This window comes from Vidua chalybeata, chromosome 7, assembly GCF_026979565.1.
Source record: "Vidua chalybeata isolate OUT-0048 chromosome 7, bVidCha1 merged haplotype, whole genome shotgun sequence".
Taxonomy (NCBI): Eukaryota; Metazoa; Chordata; class Aves; order Passeriformes; family Viduidae; genus Vidua; species Vidua chalybeata.
Window position 1 is genome coordinate 33027627 of NC_071536.1, and position 21334 is coordinate 33048960.

Sequence of the window (21334 nt, forward strand, 5' to 3'; positions counted from 1 at the left end):
TTTCTTCACAGGAAGGTTGATTAGACATTGGAACGGGCTGCCTGGAGAGGTGGTGGCGTCACCATCCTTGGAGGTGTTTGAGGAAAGCCTGGATGTGGCACTCAGTGCCGTGGTCTGGTTAACAAGGCGGTGATCGATCATGTGTTGGACTCTGATCTCAGAGGGCTTTTCCAACCCAATCGGTTCAGCAATTCTGTGAATACCTGGAGTTAAGGAAGCACTGCGAGCACCTTCAGCACTGCACGGCGAGCAGCGTGAGGAGGTTGGTGACAACGCGGTGTTGGCGATTCGATGCGGGGCAAGCATACAACCAAAATCCAGCTTCGACTAGTTTTGTAGCGCTAGCGCGTGTTTAACAAGGCCAGAGAAACCCTCGTTCCCTGCGCTCCAAGCCGGAGCAACTCCCCGGCTCCCCTCAGCCCTCAGCCAGCCCTCGGCCCTGTCCCGCCGCCGCCCGGCAGAGGGCGCCGCGCGCGCCGCTCCCGCGCGGGGCTGGGCGGGGGCAGGGCCGCGCCTCCTCCATCTTCGCTCCGCCCGCGGCCCCTCCGCGCCGCGGGGCCGAGCGGGCACTGCGCGCCCGTCCCGCCCCGCTCGCCCGCGGCGCCGGCTCCGCAGACCTCCCGCCGCAGCGCGCCGCGCCGGGCTCCATGCCGCGCTCCGGGATGCGAGGAGGTGCGGCCGCCCCGCTGCCGGGGGAGAGGGTGGGTCCGGGGGCTCGGCTCCGCGGGCGGGGGTGTGGGTGCCTGGATGGATGGATGGACGGACGGACCCGCCGGGTCGCGCCGCGCAGGAGAAGTTGCCGCGGTGTTGGGACCGCTCCGGTCGGGATCTCCCATCTCGCTGCTGGTCGCATCCCCCGCGCTGGTCCGGCTCCTCCGAGCGCCCCGGCTCCTGCCCCCGCGGGAGGAGCGGGCAGGGCGCGGAGCGCCGGCACCCCCGTGAGACAGGTGAAGTTGGGATGGGGACAGGCAGCGCCAGCCGCGGCCACCGGCGGGCTCGGTGCGGGCACCGCCGCCAACTCCGCTCCGCCGAGCAGCGCTGAAAGTAGCGCAGCTGCCGCGGGCAGGGCGATCGCGGCTGGGTCTGGGCTCCCTGTCGCGCAGGTTGGCTTCCAAACCCCTACTTTTTCACCTGCCCACCCACCCCCAGTCACAGCATCGCAATGTGTTTGGGTTGTCTTTTTCCCTCCGTCGATTCTTCAATCAGTGTTTTTAAACAAGGCACGCTTGTACGCTCCTTCATTAACCATTTATTACTTTGAACGGTCATTCTTAATTTGTGCTCGTCCTTGTATTTATTTAGTGTATTATTATTAATTCAAGGTCAAACAGTACAGAGTTTGGGCTTTATTTATGTGAAGATATGATGAGGACTCTGTAATGCTGTTCCTTTCCTCCTCCTCCTCTCCCTCCCACTCCTGTGCCTGCCTGAGCGTTTCTGTAGAAGGCTTTTAAAAGAATAGATGAGAGTCATAAAAAGTACTTGCTGACCACTGCCTCCAGTTTTTTTTTTGTATAATTGAAATATATTGGTGAATTCCTCTAATGAAAACAGAAAATCGGCTTAAAGAATTGATTGCCTGAGGATGTAGTTTTTGGAAGAAGTTGTACAGGGAATTTCTGTTGTGTGTGCAGGTGAGTGGCATAACCTACCTGTTAGAACTGGGTAGTACTAAAAGTACCTGTGAGAGGACGTGATGGCAGAGAGCTGCTGTTGTTTGTGCCTTGTGTCACACAAGTGCCTTGCATGGCTGCTCAACTTGCATGGTGAAATCTTCAAACTTTTGGAAACTGAAAAAAGTAGTGAGCTTGTTAGCTTCTGAAAATATTACAGTGGAATATAGGTAATGCCATTTCACCTCTTTCAGAGGTGAAAGAGATGGCATTAAAGTGAGGTGCTGGAGTAGGGCTGTGTCGGGGTGCGCGCGGAGCCGCACGTGGGCTCCGCTGGTTCTTGGCTGGTCCATGGGGCTGAGACCAGCTCAGAATGCACAACTTTGTGTCTTTGTGGGGGCAGGCTCGAGGTGTTAAGTGCTGAATTTCCCTGAGGATGAAATCAGGGGGATTCTGTGCCTGCCTGTACCTTACATAGTGCTGAGCTGGTTTTAGAGCATTGTGGAAGTTGCTGCTTTTACTGCTGCGAACATCAGCAAGGAGAGCATGACCCTGCTGTGAGTTGATGGTTTTGCTGCTTGCTTTGTTGTGACTGGATAAAGTTTTCATTGTTAATTATTACAAAAATTATCGAGACACTGTTCTCAGCAGTCTTTTCTGCAACATGAGGGAAGAGCAGGAGATTGTAAGCTCTGCTTTTTTATCTTGGTTCTCTGAGGGGAAGCTGCATCTAGTCATCTTCGTACATGAAAACAGAGGATTTCTATTTTAGATCACGGCATTGAAAAGCATTTTCTGAAGAATCAGAAGTAAACATCACTCATTAGTAAACTTTCTCTCCTGCTTTGCCTCAATGGTGTTTCAAAGATCCCATTTCACTTTGGTAATGGAAGACCAAAAGCTGTTAAGCTCCATCTGTATGCATTAGGGTGGGTGGTTGATTTGTACCCCGGGGCCATATTATCTGCTATTTCATTACTTCTGGATCTGTAATGATATTCAGGAAAACGGTATTTGTAGTGACTGCTTTCTAGGGATGTCTGTTCACTAGAAAGCCTCACCGATAAGATCGCACACCGCGTGTTTGCTGACGTGCTGCGCTGGTGGAGGCTCTCGGGCTGCTGTCTTTAGTGGCACAGAACTTCTGGGGTTTCTGAGTGAGAAATGGGGATTCCCATGGGTCTCATTGCTCCTTAATAATTTTTTTTTTTTTACGTAAGCAGTATTCGGTGTCTTACATGACCTCAGATGAGCTGAGCTCTTGTGCCTGTTTAGACACTTTCTCCTTTAGTGTTTGGGCACAGCAGCTACCCCAGTGGTTGGGAGCAGAGGAGAGCACATGAGGAGCCTGAACAGGGGTGGGAGAAACGTGCCAGATGCTGCAGGTACCCTGTGCCAAGCTCAGTGCTGAATAACAGCACAAAGGTAGCGATGTAAGGGTGGTTTTGGGCAGTGGAAAACCCAGGTGGTGGTTGTACTTTGGAAGCTTTTGCCTCTCTGTTGGTAGGTGAGCAGGGGGCTTGTGGTGGAAGATGTGCTGTGATGTGAATGGGTTGTGGTGGAAGATGTGCTATGATGTGAGTGGTTTCATCCAGGTGTCCAAGGCAACTAAGCTTGTGTGGCTTTGCAGGCTGTAAGCAAAGAGTGGGATAAGAAAATACCAAAAAATAAATTACCCTGAGTTGGCAGTGCTTCACTGACACCACAGGTACCTGTGTCTGCTTTGCTTCCCTGCCCTGCCCCGCTGCTGGCACCCCCATACCTTAACTGAAGTGGATTATGAAAGCTGAGCAACAGGGATGCTGTTGCAGATTAAAGAGGTGGTGGAAATGCCCCCAGGCTGTTGTTCAGGGAGGTAAGTTTTTTATTCCCCATTAGAGGTGTATGCTGTGCTTTAATGGGTTGTGCTCAGTACTGTGGATGGGGGAAAGCAGAGACCTGACTTCTTGAGCCACCTGACACAGAGCTGGTTTGGGGAACTTCTCCAGGCATTTTGTAGATGAGGGAAACTGACCTGATAGACTGGCTCAAAGCGTGTTCAAAAATTGTGTGTCTGGCTTGTCAGTTTTCAGGAACTTTATTGAATTATTGGGGGCTTGTTCCAGTATGGTGAGAGGAAAGTATTGTTTTCACAAGCCAGAGCTGCTCTGTGGTTTGTTAAGGTAATAGAAAATGAAAATTTGTCTGCTCTGGCAGCAGTTCACAGGCTCCGGTGCTGCCGGGTGCGGCTGAGGGTTGGGAGTCCTGCTGGGGCTGCCTAGGGGTGAGAGTTTGTGTGTTTTTTCTCTAAACCAGAGAAGCTGAGAAGCTGTGGATGGGCTGTCATGCCTTGTTATAACTGACTTTTATGATACAATGGCATCAGACTTCATGGCCAAGCTCTGTGCAGTTGTGGTGTGTTTCTCTGTGTGTTCTGAGTCCTCCCACACTGTTGAGTTTTTGCCCACACATCACTTAATTTCTTAACCTGAACTTTGAAAATATTGATTTTTTTTTTTTTTTTTTTTTTAACTGGGATTGCATTCCAGCTTTTCTGTTATTTGCCCCAGTACCATGTAATGTAAAGTAAGTGTGAAGGTGGGGTGTGAAATGGGGGTGTGATTGCCAGGTGACATCAAGATGGAGCTGAGGGATGCTGAACTCTGCCAGGCTCCTTCTAGAAGCTGGGCATTCCATCTCATCCAGAGCTGCTTCTAGGGTGGTGAAGTGGGTGCTGTAGGAGGGGAAACAGATAAAGCACCACAGGCAAAATAAGTACTGTTTATTTGAAGAAAAAAAAAAAAAAACACATCCAGGAGTTTGTGCCAGAGGATGAGAGCTGTGTGGGTCATTTAGAACCAGGAATTCTGCAGGGAAGGCAGATTTCTCTGCTTGCTCTCTGATGCTGCAGAGACCCAGCCTCTGAGTCACTGGTGACCTGTCCTACCTTACTTCTGTGTCTAAGCACAAGTGCCCACTGTCTGCAGTCTGGTTTGGAATAAGAGCATAAAAATACTGTGCTTTGGACTGGCACAGTTCTTATCAAGAACATGCTGGTGATGCTCTTTCTGCTTTGAATGCTTCCTTATTGAGTCATCTTTAGGCATTCTTTTGTACTTCTGCTGTATTTAGTTAAAACACTTGAGTATTAAGGACATGCTGCATCATTTTTGTTGGGAATGCTTTTAGTTGTGCTTCCTTTCTATTGTGATTTTTATTTGTTAAGCTTTTGTTCTGATTGAAACAAAATCTTCTGCTTTTTTTTTTTTTTTTGGAAAAGCATCTTAGTTTTTCTTTTCAGTCCTATCTAGCTAATTCTCATATTTGTGTCTGAAAATAAGGTAGCTACTTTAAAAGTGGATTGTTTTTTTTCCTACACTACCTGCACTGAAAGAGCAGGCAGCTGTTTTGAGAAAGTGCATGGAATGGGTAAGGAAAGGGGTTCGAGGGCCACCAAGAAAGCAAACAAAAAGCTGTGTTAGTGATGCAGGGCCAGAATGTGTGTGTGATGTGTGGTGTCCATGCATGTCCCAGGCAGGTGGGGAAGGGATCCCGCACAAGATGAGCTGCTGTCTGTCCCCTGTGGTGGCTCTAGTGTCCCTTGGTTGTACAGACTCTCTGTTGATAAAGGCAGAATGTGCAGACCCCATTTACAGTGTGATGAGGTATCTCATTGTGATCTGAAAGGGTGGAATGAAGCAGGAGACAGGGAAAAGGGTTTTACAGGTGGAATGAAGATTTAAAGGTAGTTAAAAACTATGAGAAAGTCACTCTCCTGACTCAGTTGCTTAAACAGAAAATGTTTGTGCAGGAAAGGGCTATTCTGGTAGGGAATAGGGTATTTTTGAAATGTTGAAGGTAGGATAACTTAATGTGGCAAAGTTTTGATCCCAGCCTTGTTAGGAGTGAGGGGGGATTCCTTATGTGTCTTGAGCTTGCCAGGAATGGACAGAAAGACACTATATGCCATTTGGCTCTGTCAGACTGGCATAGCCTTCCAAAAGAAAGATAAATGACACAATCTCTTCACTCGTTAGGTATAATTGTGGCTGTTTCTGATCCATCTCCCACAATAACCTGTAATTCACATTGGCATTGTTTCAGCACATGGTGACAGCAGTGTGGAATTCTGTCTGCTGTGTGGTCAACAGGGATTTGTGGAGAGGATAAGTTGCCACAGCACATTGTGGGATATGTAAGTGTGTATATATATATATGTTTGTATATGTATGTTTATATATGTAAGTATATATATATAAAAATGTAATTTTATGTCCATGTATAACAGGACAGTGGTATTGAGTCTTTAGACAGATGTTTTTATCTTTGCTTAAGTACCTGTTTTAACTGAATTGCTGGGTTTTCACTGCAAAATTGATGTCAGCAGATAGCAAAGAACAGAGCAGAGAGCCTGAGGGCACTGCAGTGTGGGGGAAATGACTCCTGGGCATTAACATATGCCTTCTGAAACACTTCTGAGAGCTGTAGGCTGCAAATATTTATGATTCAGTAATTGATTTCAGGTATCTGTAGTAAACACGATATACACCTTTGGTAAAGGAGGAAGCAGCAGTCTCTGTGATTGCCATTTTCTCCAGCAATGGTGCAGTTTATGGAGCATCAATTTTTAGTGTATGGTATTTATTCAGGAAAGAAAACTTAGGTGGTGGGAGGCCTGACAGTCATAGCAAACTTTATTTTATAAAGTCATCCTAACAGAAACATGCAATAGGATTTCTTCTTTTGTTTCCTTAAATTTTTTTAATCTGTGTGTTTCTTGTTTTGCTATTTAAAATTTTATCTGTGTTCCCTCTTGTGAAACGTTTTGAAATAGTCAGAAAGATCACCTGTCCTGTGTAAGAATATATATTGAATTAAATTGCTGTTAATAAAACAGAGAATACATCATCTGTAATGGATGGAAGAGCAACCTGAGGATGTGGCACAATAATGGTGAGCGCCATCCCGCCGTTCATGAATGGGATTAAAACTGGCATTTATGAGTGAGGGAGGCTCTCCACTGGGATGGAGTTTGTTTTGTGGCTGGCTTTTTGCCTCTAGGGGGTTGAAACAGAGCTCTGTTCCAGAGCCTTTCTGAAGCTCAGCACAGATGATTTGTGTTCTCCTGGAGAGTAATTTGTCAGGAGATGAACAGCAATATGCTTAGTGTTTGCTGCAATAGGAAAGACAAGTCCAGTTAAAGACTTATTTCTTCACGTAAAGTAATTTTTAAACTTTCCATCATAAAAAAAGTCATAAATACCCCTGCCTGGCCTAGATTTTTTTCCATCTCAAGTACTTTGGTGGCAAATTCAGGTATGCAGGAAATGAAGCAGACCAGAGCTTCCAGTTGGGGAGGACACAAGGTTGGTCCCTGTAGAGCACATTGCTTGTCAAAGGTCACTGTCTCAGAAGTCAGATGATTTGGGAACTTGGAAAACTTGTCTAGACATTGGGATGTATTTTTAAGTAAAACTTTGATGCAAAATGGAAATTGAAACAAAATAAGCAAAAGGTTAATTTTCACTGAAACTAAGCCATAATTTTTCTGTAATAAAACTTGGCTGACTAAATGAAAGCTTTAGTGTTGATTTCTAGCAGAGGCAAAAACAAAATAAGCATTCAGTTCTAGTTCAGTTCTTTTTTCTTTTGGGAAGGGAGGTGTAGGTTGTGTTGCACTTCTTTTTTCCCTTTTTCTAATTTTTTTTTTCATTAACAGAGAAGCCAAATCATGTCCAGCTCTCTGAGCACTGAGGATTTCTGCCTTCCTGTTGCTTCTTTGGGGCAAAGCTGGGAATGATTCTTCTTCAATATCTGGTGTAAATTAGGTTTTATGCCCAGGATGGATGAGGCTCTGAACAATCTGATCAAGTGGAAGGGCTCCCTGCCCACATCAGGGGGTTGGAGTGGGATGATCTTGAGGTCCCTTCCAACCCAAACCATTCCATGTTTCTATGATTCTATTGAAATTTGGTACTGGGACCAGGGAAAAGGGATGTGTGAGTGACAACCAAGAGAAGATGGCAGCTTGGAATGGAACTGTGATGTGATGGAGTCTTGGTGAGTGGGAATAAGAGAGGCAAGCAAGTGAGCTGCTGTTCAGGAATGGATTTGGACTGTAAATGTGTTCAGAAAGCAAGTGGCTTGAAGCCTCTGATTGGCAGGGGAGGAAGAAAAGACATGAAAAGGAGACATGATGCAACTTCGATTTTAGTTATCTGCAGCAAAAAAAAGGATGTTTTGTGCCACTTTGACTGTGAAGGAAATAGGAGGCAGAAAGGAGAGGTTTAACAAGCAACAGGATAGAGACAGACGTGATGGAGGCTTGTCAGGATTTGTTTTTTCCCTTAAAATCTGTAAAACCCTACTCCCATCCTTGAAAAAGCCTCTATATATTTAGGAACATCAATGGTAATATATCATGTCAAATTCGTTTGTTATATCTGCTTCTATCATGTCTAATTTTGGCAGGAATTATAACACTAATTACATTTACTGTCAAGTTGATTGCCCCTTCCCTGTGCAGCTCTAGCTGAGCCTGTCTTGCTCTCTGTTTAAATAGGTATAACTTTTTTCCCTGGCTATTTGGAAGACTCTTGACTGTGGAATACCCTTTCTCTGGGTCTAGAGAAATATCAGCTTGTCAGTCTTCCAGATGAGCTTTCTTATCAGGGAAGGTTTAAAGCAGAAAGGTATTGATGGACTAGAATTATCAGATTTCCTTTTTTTTTTTTTTAAATTTGAGACAGGGATTGGGATAGACAGGATATATTTTTATATATATATATATATTTATTTTGGGATATGTGTATGAGGTGTTTGCCACCTTGTAAAAAGCTACCATCTATTAATTACTCTTTGGAAAGAAGATGCTAGATGCTTTGTGGGGCAGTTTTGAACATGACATGCTCTGTTGGTTTTTCAGGGCATCAAATCAGCCTCTGTGTTTGACAGCTTAAAATACAGATTAGATGAAGACAGTAAATAGTAGATACATTATTTTGATTCTGGGATGCTCTTTATGAACATTTCTGAAAGAAGCAACAGGGCAGCTGAGTAAGAAGCTGTGGGGAAAAATGTGAGGCAGGAAGGTTGAGTGGGGAGTGATGTTAGCAGGAATAAAGAAAATGGAACTTGGCACTGTGGCTTCACTGAAAATAATCATAGCAATAGGCATCCTCCTGCAGAGGATGATGAGGTGGAATGCAGTATGGCATGCAGAACTTCTGTGAAAGCATTTTCAAAGTGTTTTACCAAAATACCTCTGGAAGGCAGAACCTAAACTGCAGTAGTTTGGAAGGGCAGAGTTTGGGAAGCATCTGATCCTCCAGCGGAGCACATTTGGAAGTGAAAAATTTGGAAATTACTTTTCCAAAATGGACTTCAATTTGAGGTTAGGATTAATGCCTGTCTGCCTTTAGGAAGATACAAATAGTTACTATTTTCTACTGAACTTGAAAAGAAAAATCTGAATAACACTACTGGGACTGTGAGTTAAAGGTCAGAAACTCTGAATAGCAGCATTAATTGCTCCATTTAAAGGATATAAAGGATCAGAGTCTTTCAGGGCTTGTCTAACGAGGAGAGCAATATTAATGTCAGTAAAGGATGATACAGCAAGACTCAAAAAGGGGAGGAGGGGAGGTTTTTTCATTTGTTACTCCAAAATAAGATGAACCTATGATTTACTTGGGTGTAACTTCTGAAGTATTGCAGTGTTGCTTCAGTTGTGTTTTGTGTTTAATACTTTTTATTCCATTGAGCAAGATCAAAGTGCAAGAAATATTACCAGCAGGATTAGATGTTGCAGTGCACACTGGATTCCCTTGGTCCATCCAGTGCAGAGAACTTATTTCCTTATTTTTAAAGCTTTTAACTCTTTGTTGAGATTGTTATCACAGCCTTTCAGCAAATAATGCCACACTTGATTTCCCACATTTGTAATCTTCAGGTTTGAACCACTGTCTTTGCAAGTTGTGCTCCATTCTCTTAAGTGATGTTTTAGTGTTACTGACTCTAATTAAAAAAGATAGGGTGCCTCAGAGTAAATGAATTATCTTATGCATACTCCTACTGTTGCTGACCTCTTATCATTAGTTCAGGCTATGTCAGAAAAATGTAAACATTGAGGGAATCAGTGATATATGATAGAACTTGTTGTTGGAATGGATTATGCATTTTTAACATGGCGATAATTTTTAAAGAGCCTGGGTTTCCACAGCTGCCTGTAAGATTCTGTATAATGATATTGAGGCTATTTCTGCTTTCCTTCTCTCACTCATATTCAGAAGATTACTTACGTGCTTTTTCATGCAAGGGAGGGTTTTGGAAATCAGAAGTTCTCAGTGCTGAAGAAACAAATAAAAAGCTTTGTTTTATCTACAGTTAGATTTTCAAAGGAGTCCTTGTTGTAAAAGCACTTGATGCTAAAAATGTTGTTGGGTTTTTCTTACTCATTTTCTTTGCATCCCTTGCTGCATCCTTTAGGAAAAACTGTCTTTTCTCTAGGGAATAAAGAGAGTTGAGGGGAAATGATCTTAATTTTCAAACAAGAATGCTTTTAAAGTATTTACATTTGTTTAACTTCATAGCCATGGGTGGCAGATTTCTTTTTCTTCTCTTGATTTCATATATGCTTCTTGATGATCTGTTGAAAAAGATTTAGATTTGGCTTTTTCAGTTAAAATATGAGAAAAGTACTTGCCTGCTGACTATTTTTTGTTTAACTTCTAGGAGCTTGCCTTCACTGGGATAGATTTAAGATTTTGTAAGCAAATCCTGCTGGACTACGTAATGATGTGTTTGGATTAAGCTGCCTTCCTATTGCACATTCTACAGGAAAATGTATTTTCTGTTAGTCTGGTAGGTGGTTGTATAGGATAGATTTTGATTGCTTCTGAAACAGCAGAAGTCTCCTAGGCAATTCTATTAAATCCCAGGTAGTTAGTTCAAGGGAAGGGGGGAGGGAAAGGAGTTCACCTTCTCCCCTTTCTTCTGAGGCTGGGCTCAGGTGAAATGTGTGTGAAGCTAAGAAACTTCTAATGCTGAGGATCTGTGGAGGAGTGTGGTAAGGAAAACATAAGGTCGCATACAAAAGGTGGTTAAAAAGTTGTATCCAATACTTCCAGCTCTTTCAATACACTCTTAGAGTACCTCAGTGTTCTTGATTTTTGCGTTTTTCTCTCTGTAGTTTTGTGAGTTCTCTAAGGATGGTGTGAGCTTGCCTGTTGGATCGAATAACAATGAAGAAGGGAAACACTTAAGCTTAAACTCAACTTTAAATACTTGAAGTATTTAATTATAGTAAGTGTATTAAAAGTTCAGTTGATATTTGGCTGAGCCAAGACTTATGTGCTCAGGATGGACCGTGAAGACCTTGTCAGGCAGGTGTTCAAGATCTGGCGTTCTCCCTGTAGACTGGATTTTTGTGCTAACAATGTCTGCAGTTATGCATTGTTGAAAATAACTTGCATTTTCTGTGGATTCAGATCCCTGAAAACAAATGGTTGCGGGTTGAAATATTGGCAGCCTGGCAGGGTATTTAAGCTTGCACTGTAGATTACTGTTATATTTGTTTACTATCTGGGGATGCTGCTTGCAGAGCTAAAAACCCTCTGAGCTGATCATTATCAAGCTTTTAAAAGGAGTAGCAAAGAAGGAGTGCCAAATTCCATCTGACATATGAATAAAGTTTTTTTAAAAGTGAACTTATCTAAAACTTCAAAAAATAATACAGTAACTAATGCCTGACCTTTTAATTAAAAGTTCACTAGTTTTTTTAGGAGCTAGTTCTGTCGAGATACTTCTGCAATGGAATGCTCTTGGTGGCAGAGCTTTTTGTATTCTCCTCGATGGATGAATGATTAATGATCTCAACACTGCCTTCTGGATCACCTTGTAAGAGGTCTCCTTCATCAATCTGGCAAGGGGATTGTATGGCAGTTTGCACCCTAATTACAGTCCCCAGCTGGGGGTGTGCTGCTTAACAGATTACTTGTAGCAGAAGTGGAGTCAGTGCAGATATGGATGGCCACGGAGTTGTTTGATGCCACGGTTCTAAAATTAGATTTCCTTCTAGAAAAAAACATCCACTTCATATAAGCAGTGCAGCAGATAAAAGTGTTTAGCTGGAATTAACTCTGTAACTTAAAGGTTTAATAATAACAGCGCTTCTGTGTTTCCCTGTTTTCATTGTTTCCTTTCCCTTCTCTTGTGGTCTGATAGACCAGGGCGGTATTGCAAGCCAGAAATTTTATTACTAGTGGAAACATTAAGGTATTCCACAGGGCAAAACAAAAGTGATTCAAAAGGTGCTTTTACAGATAATAAGTTTTAACATTGAGCAGTTTACCCAGAAGGCAACAGATTATTTCTAGTGGTCTGATGTTATTGTTGGCCTTCTTTTCTGGCTCATTTGTGGTGTAATGCTGCTGCTCAATTAAGATGTATTTGGGTGAGAACCATGAATGACAATGTCCACCAAGAATATTGCTAAGCATATACATCCGTGCCTATTGCTCAGGCTGACAACTCTGAGTGTGTTGCTGAGAAACAGCTCATTTAAGGACTAAGGCAAGGAGGAAAACTTGCACAGGATCCAGCTAAACACTAAAGCAAAGTGCCCAGTTGGTACTTGACGACGGGAAGATTTTAGGCTTGGAAAGGATGTAATTGCCAAATGATTTTCCAGCTAGTATCAGTGTTTTAGGTGTCAATATTGCCAAAACAGATAACATTGTGAATATCATGACAATCTGGGAAAAAAAAAAAAATCTAAGTTTTTTGAAATGATAAGAACTTATTTTCATGGTCTCAGGATCATCTGGGCACTGGTAACTTCCCACTGGGTGACATGTATTGGAAGGATAAAGGCAGTGGAGAGGGGTACCAGTAGACTAAGGATGGAGGTGGAATATTAACTATTTGTGCTTAGATCCTGAAGAATACTAGAATTGAAGAGATTGATATTTGTATTTAAGACAGCAGAAACCTTCAGCAGTGCAGTGGCTGCTGTGAAGGTGTGGGTATGAATGTTTGATATCATCTAACTTGAAAGAGGAAAAAAAGTCTTCACTACTCAGTGAAAAATTAGATGACTATAGCTGACCTGTGTTTTAATGCCGTGGAATGGCTGCAAGTCTGGACAGTCTTCTCCCTGTCTGGGAGCTTGACTCTTGGAGTATGGGAAGGAGCTTGATCAGTGTGTGTCAGGCAGGAGTTTAACACTGTGTTATCCTAGGTTTGGAAGAAAATCTCTGAAGTTTTTACTCCTAGAGATGGTCAGACAGTGATTGGTTATGGTGTATTTACTCTTTCTATGTTTCCTTCCCCATGAGAAGTGGAGGAGTTGACTGCAGAGTTGCTGTACTGTCTGGAAATCTTATGCACTTTATGGTGAAAACACTTGCAAGAGATGTTCGGAAGGCTCTGGTTTCTGTGACGCAGGTTTGCCCTAGGTTGAGACTGAGGGCTTTCCCTGTTCTGCTTCCTTCTTGTTCCTTTGACTCCCACCAAAAGTGAACAGTCCTTCAGTGCTTCATCCTCTCAGCTAAAAACTAAAGGCTGGCTCTTCAGCTTCTTTTATTGTCTTGTTAAAAAGCAGATGCAGTGTTTCCTCCCTATCAGTCTTTCAGATGGGGGAGCAGCATGGTTTGGTGTTCTTGGGAGCTTCATCACTCTTCTGTTTGCAGATGCAATTGGAAGGAAATGATCCAGGTCGTCGTTATTACTCATATTTTGTTTTTTTCCAGTTCTGCAGCTTCAGCTCCTTATTTGAGCTGCGTTGGCACGTCATGAAGCACCACATTTTGGTCTGTAGTCGTGCATATTAATAGCCAAGTGCTGCACAGCCTCTCCCTGATCTTGGTTTTCCATGGTGGCTCTCTCAGGTTTTGTTCCAGGACAAATACATTGTAGGTACTCAAGAGGAAAACATTTTCTCCTAAATTATTTTAGCTAATGGAAACCCTTTTTTACTCTGGCTGAAGACTTTGTCTTGGCTGTAAGCCTGAGAGATTTAAACATTTGCAGTTCCTTTTATTGTTCAAACCTGTGCAGCATATTTTAACTGAGCGAGCAGTCTGTCAAGTAACTAGAAATCATTACTTTGCCAGAGAGTTATCGAATGGATGTGGAAACAGGTGTTTGTCAGATTTTTACCTTCTGGACTGAATATTTTTGATGTTTGGGAACTTTTATCTGCAGTCAGCCATTGTGCTTTGGAGAGAAGGCTTAATTCAGATTATCTGAGTAATCAGGGAGCAGAGATGCGGGTCTGTGATTCATAATTGAAATTTAGCCTTTAGATTAACTTCATTAGTATGCTGTTGAACAAGGACAGGGTGTTAATAAATGAAAAAAATCCTTCTGGGTTTAAGCACCAAGAGCTGCAATAGGTCTTTACAGTTCATGAAGAATTTTTATTTTTGCTGTGACAGCATTATTTTTGCTCTTTTTGTCTTTATTCCTCAAAATTTTACAGAGATAAATAGAGAAAAGTTTTATCTGATGTGAGATTAAACCCAAAATTCTTCTAGTAAAGCCATGTTTATAAGCCCCTCTGAGATCAAGAAAAGGAACATTAAAAATAGACTACAGTTTCCTTTCTAACTGATGATTTAGAGTAATGAGTGAAACCTGACTTATGTTCTTCAAAGACATGTAACTTTCTGAGGAACTAGAAACTTCAGAATCTCCAGTCATTATCTTATAAATGTTTATAAAATGTGTATTCTACAGAGATGACAAATATTAATTTCTGATTACTTTGTAAATTCTTGATCTTGAATTTAATTAAAGGACTTTTCCAACCTAAATGGTTCTGTGTATATCTTAAAATAGTCCACAGGCCATCAGCATAGAAGGAAGTATTCAGACTTCTCCAAGTAGAATTTTCTTGTGTGAAATGAAGGTTAATGTAATTGAGTTTTGAATGACTTTGCTGTAATGGAGGAAGTTATAATTGGTTTTATTTGTAAGAGGTTTTTGCATTTTTATGCAATATTTTTTATGCTTTGTGTGGTTATATGAAAGATGTTGATAGACTCTCAATCATTAGTTGTGGAGCAGTACTAAGAAAGTAGGTTCACAAAAAACCAAAAAAACCCCAAAAAACAACAACAACAACAAAAAAAGGTCAGTTACTAGAATGGAAAAGAGAATATTAGGGATTTTTGGTTCCTTCCCATCTTCACAGTTGCTCTTGATCTCCCTAAAACCTGTAGCAGAATATTTTGAGTTGTCTGTAGACACGCTCTTCAGCGGAGAGTCGTGCACTTGATGTAATCCTCTGTGCTTTGAGGTGCTGAGGCCTCTGCTTCGGCAGGGAAGGATTATGGATGTGGCTTTTCTTCCTGCATTCAGCCTTGAGCGAAACACAGATTGGAACAACAGAGCAGATTGGTGTCTGGTGCTTGAAAGGCTGGGAGCTGAGTTTGAACTCCTGCATGGAGCCTCTGTGGGCCTGCAGGGATTTGGGAGGCTTTGGGAATTGCTGCAGCTGAGAGTCTGGGGTAAGGGCAGCTTGGAAAAGAGAAGTGAAGAGCAGAAAGTCTGTGTTACAATATGTGGTGTGTAGGGTCCTTCAGTATTTGGGAAAAGCACAGATTCTGATCTGACTTACAGCAATGGGCTGTGTTGTATTTTTCCACAGGGTTTGGCATGGGGGAACACATGCTTAAAAAACTCTAGAAAGTTGTGACTGAGAAAACATAGCTTGTATGAGGCAGCTTAAGATATATGGAGTCTAATAACTTCCATTGTTTATCCCTGTGGAAGATGAGTCCTAACCAGCAGACATAGCTTGCATCCCAAAATGTCTTAATTCTCACAAAAAGCTGTTAGGAAACCTTGACTTTAGATACACTGCTGGACTGCATTGGGGGAAAATTGCACTATCAGTGGTTTCTAGCTTACTACAACTACTCTGTAGAAGAAGTTAAATGATCCAGGCCCAAAAATATAAATTAAAATTACTTTTAAACGTGCTTACTATTATATTTTTTGAATATTTGCTATGTCTGACCAGTGCCCAGAGTATAACATATTGTGTTCAGTTTTAAGTAGAGAAGCCTAATCTGTAAGAGTTTCCATTTTTCTAAGAGAAAATGATGCAGAGGGAAAGAAGAGAGAGAGAGAGAAGGGAGTAAATTAGAGAACTATGGACTTTAGATAACATTTAGCTATAGTCCAATAGTACAAAATTTGAATGATGAACTACCTGGTTGAAGACCAAAAGATAAACTCAATCTCCCCCTAATCGTTAACATTACACCTGATAGATGCTGTGAGAGCAAGCAGTTTGTGAAGATACTTGAATAAGGGATGATGATGGCTTTGATTCACTTAGTGAAGTGGGGTTTCCAATAGGAAAATAGTGTCAGAGAAATACATGAAATGTCTAAAGAAATCGGGAAAAAAAAAGTTTGCTTTTCAGGGCACCACTGTTGATGTTTCATTTTGACAAGATGCTGTAAATAAATTCCCTGGAGATGCTCAAGAGTCAAATATGCTTTGCAGTATTTTGTTTTCTATAATTGAGAGCATTTCTGTTTATCAACAATTTTTTATTCCTCTTGATCCTTAAGTTTGGAGGAATCCCCTAACCTTGGCAGCACCAGGAGGGGAGTATGTTTAGCCTTTGCACACTCTGGAAAACCTGGGTCTGAGCAAGGGCACCCACTGCCAGATCTTGGCTGCCCTCACTCAATAGATTTGCTATGCTGAAAGAGAAATACATAAACTAGAGATCATGCTTAGTTCAAATGGTAAAATGCAAATAGCTATTTATTTACAAGATCTGAACTAGTAAAATCCTGGATGGAGAAATAAGAGAAAATCTTCACTTCCTCATTCATTTGCAATGGTTAAAAGGGGAAGGTTTGTCAGTGTGATGTGTGGGAGCCTCTCTTGATGTGATGCGGGTCAAGTGTTCCTCTTGCATTCTTGATGCTTCCCATAGTGTTAACTGGAGAATATTCATGAGTGTGCTGGTTTTTATGACCAGTCTGATGAAAGATGCAGACAAATGTAACCTTTTAACTATAATTGAGTTTATTTTTCTTACTCAGGGGTTAGCGTGACCAGTGAACTAAAATAGATGATGCTTTTTATTTATGCAGGTGAGAGGGCTTGAGGAAATGGGGAGAGATAGAGGAAATTCAGATTAGGTGTAAGAACAAAGTTTTTCGCTGTTAGGGTGGTCAGGCATTGGAAGAGGCTGCCCAGGGAGATGGTGGAGTCACCAACCATGGAGGTGTTCAGGTGGAGCTGGATGATGAGGTTTAGTGGTTTAGGGGTACAGTGGCAGTGCTGGGCTGATGGTTGGACTGGATGATCTCAAAGGGCTCTTCCAACCCTGTCAATTCTATGATCCTTTGCAGATCCAACTGTGTATCATTTCCTATATTTAAGTGATTACTTAATTACTCCTCACCTCAAAGAAGGATAAAACCCTTCTCCTACATCTCTTTGGTGACTTGACTGTCTAAGGGGTCTCCTCTACTGAATCTTGTACCTTGCTGTGTAGAAACTGTGATTCCAAACACAAATACTTAAAATACTCATTGCTAATTACTGGTCCTTGATTGAGGCCGTGTCACAATGACAGGTACCTGATGCAGTGTGACTGAGCCAGTCCATAAAACCTCTAAGAAGCCATAACACGTGGATATCCTTATTCTAATGAAAAATTATGGTAATAAAGTTTAGTTTCTGTAAGACAAATGTGTATGAAATATAAGCACAAGTGAAGACCTTTCAGTGAACTGACAGCTTTTCTGCTCCGTCCTCATTCTCTATGCCACTTTTTCCATTCATCACTTCTTTTCATGGACACGTCCAAAAGATGAAATGCAAGATGGGAAAATGTTGAAACCCGCTGAAGTCAGTATGAGGTTTCTTGTTGATATAAACCGGAATGCAAAAGCAGAGGTCCTGTCCTTAGCTTTAAATAAATTTCCCCCTGTATATAAGCAGTGTCTGGAAATAGACTATCAACATGCCTTGAAAAAATTTAAGCAAAAATGAAAAAGCAAGAGTAAAGTTTGCTTCCAGCTTTTAGTATAATTATTTGGATATTCCAGATTTTCATATCATCCTTTTCTTAAGCAATTCACAGAATCACAGCCTGAGTTTTCAAACATCTGCTGGTTTGTGGAAGGTATCCTGGTAGGCTGTTTCTATTGAAACAGAGCTTAATCTCTGGCTTCACTGATCCTCTCTTTTAGTCAGAGCTGTCACTTACTTCAGGTCAGTTCAGGCACACTATAAATCAGGACCTTCTCACTAGTCAATCAGCGACTGATTTAGTTTTGCAGCACTCGAAGGCAGTTGTTTCTGGTTTAAAACTGAGTTAATGTGGCCTAACATTAAAGGAGGGCTGGGCACATCGCTGGGAGCTTGTGGGTTCTGGAGCCAAGACTGTTTAGTTGCTGATTCACAGTGTGGGCATAGGCAAATAATTTTATGATTTAATGTAGAAATACTTCCTGTGCTTCAGTCTTTGTCTTTTCCCCCCCTCTGTTATCTTGAGTTCTTTAAGGCCCTGGAGTTGGAGTGTTCGGAGTTATGTGGCCTCCCTAATACCTGGAATTACTTGGAGATGGAAAACCACTTACCCTGGTGTGTGCCTCAGATGGAGACATTTGTGTTAATGGAGCTTTAAAAGACAAAAAGCTATGTTTGCAAAGGCCTTTAACACTTGCAGAATAATTGAAAGTAAGACTAAATGGAATTTTTATTTTCTTTTGAAGGAAAGCCTTCATCCCATTCCATGCCCTGTCTACACCACAGCCCAAATATTGGAAACCCTCAAATCCTTTGCAGTACTGAACAGGGGATAGCAAGTGCATCATGGTGGGACTGAACTCTGCATGATAATATTAAAAGTACTTGGGAGGGACCACATTCTCTGATGTGTTCAGTTTTGATTTCTGTGCCTCATACTGGATAAAGAGTTGCTCTCAAATCTTGGTATTCCTGTGGAGGGAAGAGCTATGTGTATATACTTGTGCCTCTCTGGGTTTCACAGTTATCTCATGTGTACATTCTGTAATCTTTCCATAATCTCAGAAAATGGGAAAGCACTGCTGGTGTGAAGATGCTAAACATTTCAGCTTATTAGTAAAAAGAGAAAAATCCCTTGAAAAACATCCACTTTTTAAAATGCAACAAAGTTCAGGCTTCTGTAATTGTTTCAAAATTTAATATGCTTTATAAGTAATAACAAATGAAACCTGTTTTCCTGAGGTACATGAAACTGCAAGGATAACCTATAGCAAATCAAAAGAAAGCAGGAAAAGACTTTCATCCTCCTATTTCCCCTCTTGCAGTCTGTGGGTCTTCCACTGTGGTGTCCTCCTACTTTGAAATTGCCCCAGTTAGGTTGGTCTGAAGTTATTGTTGCTATGAGAGAAATGTTTTTTACATTACAAAGGTGTTTCATTTGACTAGCCTTGGAAGGGGGGGGTACTTTTTCAGTAGCAGTTCCATTTCCAAAAATACAGCCATCATCTCATGAGGACAAGTAAGGAAGTCTAAGAAATACATTTTCTGACAGTATGTGGTATTTTTCTGTTTTACAGGATGACACTAAAATTCTGTTCTCTTGAAATAACGATGAGGAAATACTTCTGGTTTTCTGGTTAGGATAAAAAAAAGTGAACTATTCTGTCTGATCTGTAGATTATACTTGGAACAATTCCAGAGCAGTGAGGGATGCTGTGGGCAGTGAGCAGGATCCTGCAAGGCAGACTGCCCTCGGTGTTCAACAGAGCATCTCTAACTTATTTAGCTCTTTTATGTCTCAATATTGGGTGTTTGCTGGGGAGTGATGGCTGCTGTTGTGTGCTGGGATTGCTGCCGGTGTCACAAGTGGCTGGATTGATGAATCTGTGCTCCCTGTGCCAGGCTGACACAGCGCACACAGCCACATCCTCAGCTCTCCTGCAAGAGCACGAGCAGAGACTGGCAAAGCTGCACATTAGTCCAAAAAGGTTCTTTCTGTGCATTCTTTAAATATATGCCTGTATTTATGCCAGAGTTTTCAAGTAATTATTCTGTTAAAACATGAATATTTGAAGTAACTGAAACAAATGAGGTATGGTAACATAAAATACAACAGAATTTGCATAATCTGTTTAATAGATAGGAATTGATACTGTGTTTAGTTTAATTTGTCATCATTTCTCCTGCTTTACTATTGTTTTGGATGCAAAAAATTTAATGTCTAAGTACTTACTCTTCCACAGAGGCTTATTGGGCATCCATAAGAGAGTTGGTTGCCTGACTCAGGAATTTGTCTGCTCATGTTTCCACTCACCTTCTCCTTCCTGGTTCCTTCTTGCTACTTTAGACTTTGACCATGACAATACTTGAGTGGCAGAAGATGTAGAGATGAGAATGAACTGAAGCCAGCCCTTGTAAAGCAGGGAGTTAATAATATATTTATAAGGATACTATATATAGGTACTTTGGTATCAATATATACTATTAAATAATTTATAAGGTATTTACAGGAAAGAAACTTCAGCTCTGCAGAAGCAATTGCACATACAATTACATGGCAACAAGCATCACGTGCTATGTTGTAGGTATAGGTAATGTTAGGCTGTTTAAAAAGAAGTGGAAAATTGCTCTAAAAGTCCAGAATGGGCTAAATGACATTGTAGATCTTGAAGCAGGTCATAAAATTGTTTAGAGAAATCTTTTGAGGTAGTAAACAGAATTTAAAAGCCCCACGTGACTCTGAACTTGAGAATTGGAGCATCTTCTGTGAGAGATTTGTTAGTGTGGGAGAGCAGTGTTTTAGTGAGCTACTCCTAGAATAGATCCCGTGGGGAGCTCAGGATTATTGCAAACCTCTCCACCAAGTGCTGGGAATATTTGTTTGGCCTCACCTTCTTTAATAGAAGAAGTAAATGGTTGTATGATAGGACTTTGGAGATTAAATAATGGGATTTGATTATATGGAAGAAAATAGGAGCTACTCAGCAGTGTGGAAGATTGGTCTTCAACTCCAGTAAGGCAGGTGGCAGAAATCCCTGTGTAAATGTTAACAGTTAATAAAATCAAAGCTTTTCTTTCTGTAATTTCACCATGTTTACAGTAGAAAGGGGAAGAAGAGGTTAACAATTTATAGTATGAACAATATATCGGCTTATAAGGCAATTTCTGTTCAAAGGTATTAAGGCATGAGTATGTTTTCTACTTTCATGCATGTAATCAAAACCAGATGAAAACAAAAACACAAACAAGCAAACAGACCCCCCCAGTTCCCCCTAACAAATCCCAAATCAAAAAAATCCCCTTAGAATAAACAACCCAAAGGTCTGATGCATGTCTGCTTTGACCTGGGAAATCTCGTCCTGTGTCCCATCACCTCATATTTAAGCTGTTTGTTTTTACAGACATTTTTTCAAGATTGTTCTTGTTTGGAATAATATAGTAAGTAGTACGATGAAAAGAAAAATATGGATAGCAGAACTAAGAGGAGCAGTTGAGCTTAACGGAGGTGGGGGCTCACTACCAGCAGAGATGTCTGAGGTGACCACTGTGCTGGAGGCAGTGCTGGACATGTGCAGGAGATGCATTTAAGGGCACATCCCTCTCCTGGGGCTTTGGAGAGAAACTCCTCCTGCCCTGGTTTCTTCTGCCTACAAAGTGCCACTGCCAAACCTGCTTTTTTTTTTGCTTTCCAAGGGTCTGTTCTGAGGAGAAGCCACCTCAAAGAGCTGCTGGCAAGT

The 21334-nt window shown here is 41.7% G+C and overlaps 1 protein-coding gene and 1 long non-coding RNA gene across 2 annotated transcripts in view; one reads left to right on the plus strand and one right to left on the minus strand.

The window, feature by feature from the left end:
• The first annotated feature begins 90 nt into the window (after window positions 1-90).
• The window catches only part of THSD7B (thrombospondin type 1 domain containing 7B), a 297727-nt gene continuing 276483 nt past the window's right edge, over window positions 91-21334 (plus strand). The window contains exons 1-2 of the mRNA XM_053948041.1: window positions 91-262; window positions 5697-5787. The gene's annotated coding sequence lies outside the window, so the exon portion shown is untranslated. The remainder of the gene's footprint in view (window positions 263-5696; window positions 5788-21334) is intronic.
• Window positions 1688-3047, minus strand: LOC128790881 (uncharacterized). The gene is made up of 3 exons (XR_008431893.1): window positions 2852-3047; window positions 2675-2766; window positions 1688-1790 (listed from the first exon to the last, which is right to left on the minus strand). It is a non-coding gene; the product is annotated as an uncharacterized LOC128790881 (long non-coding RNA).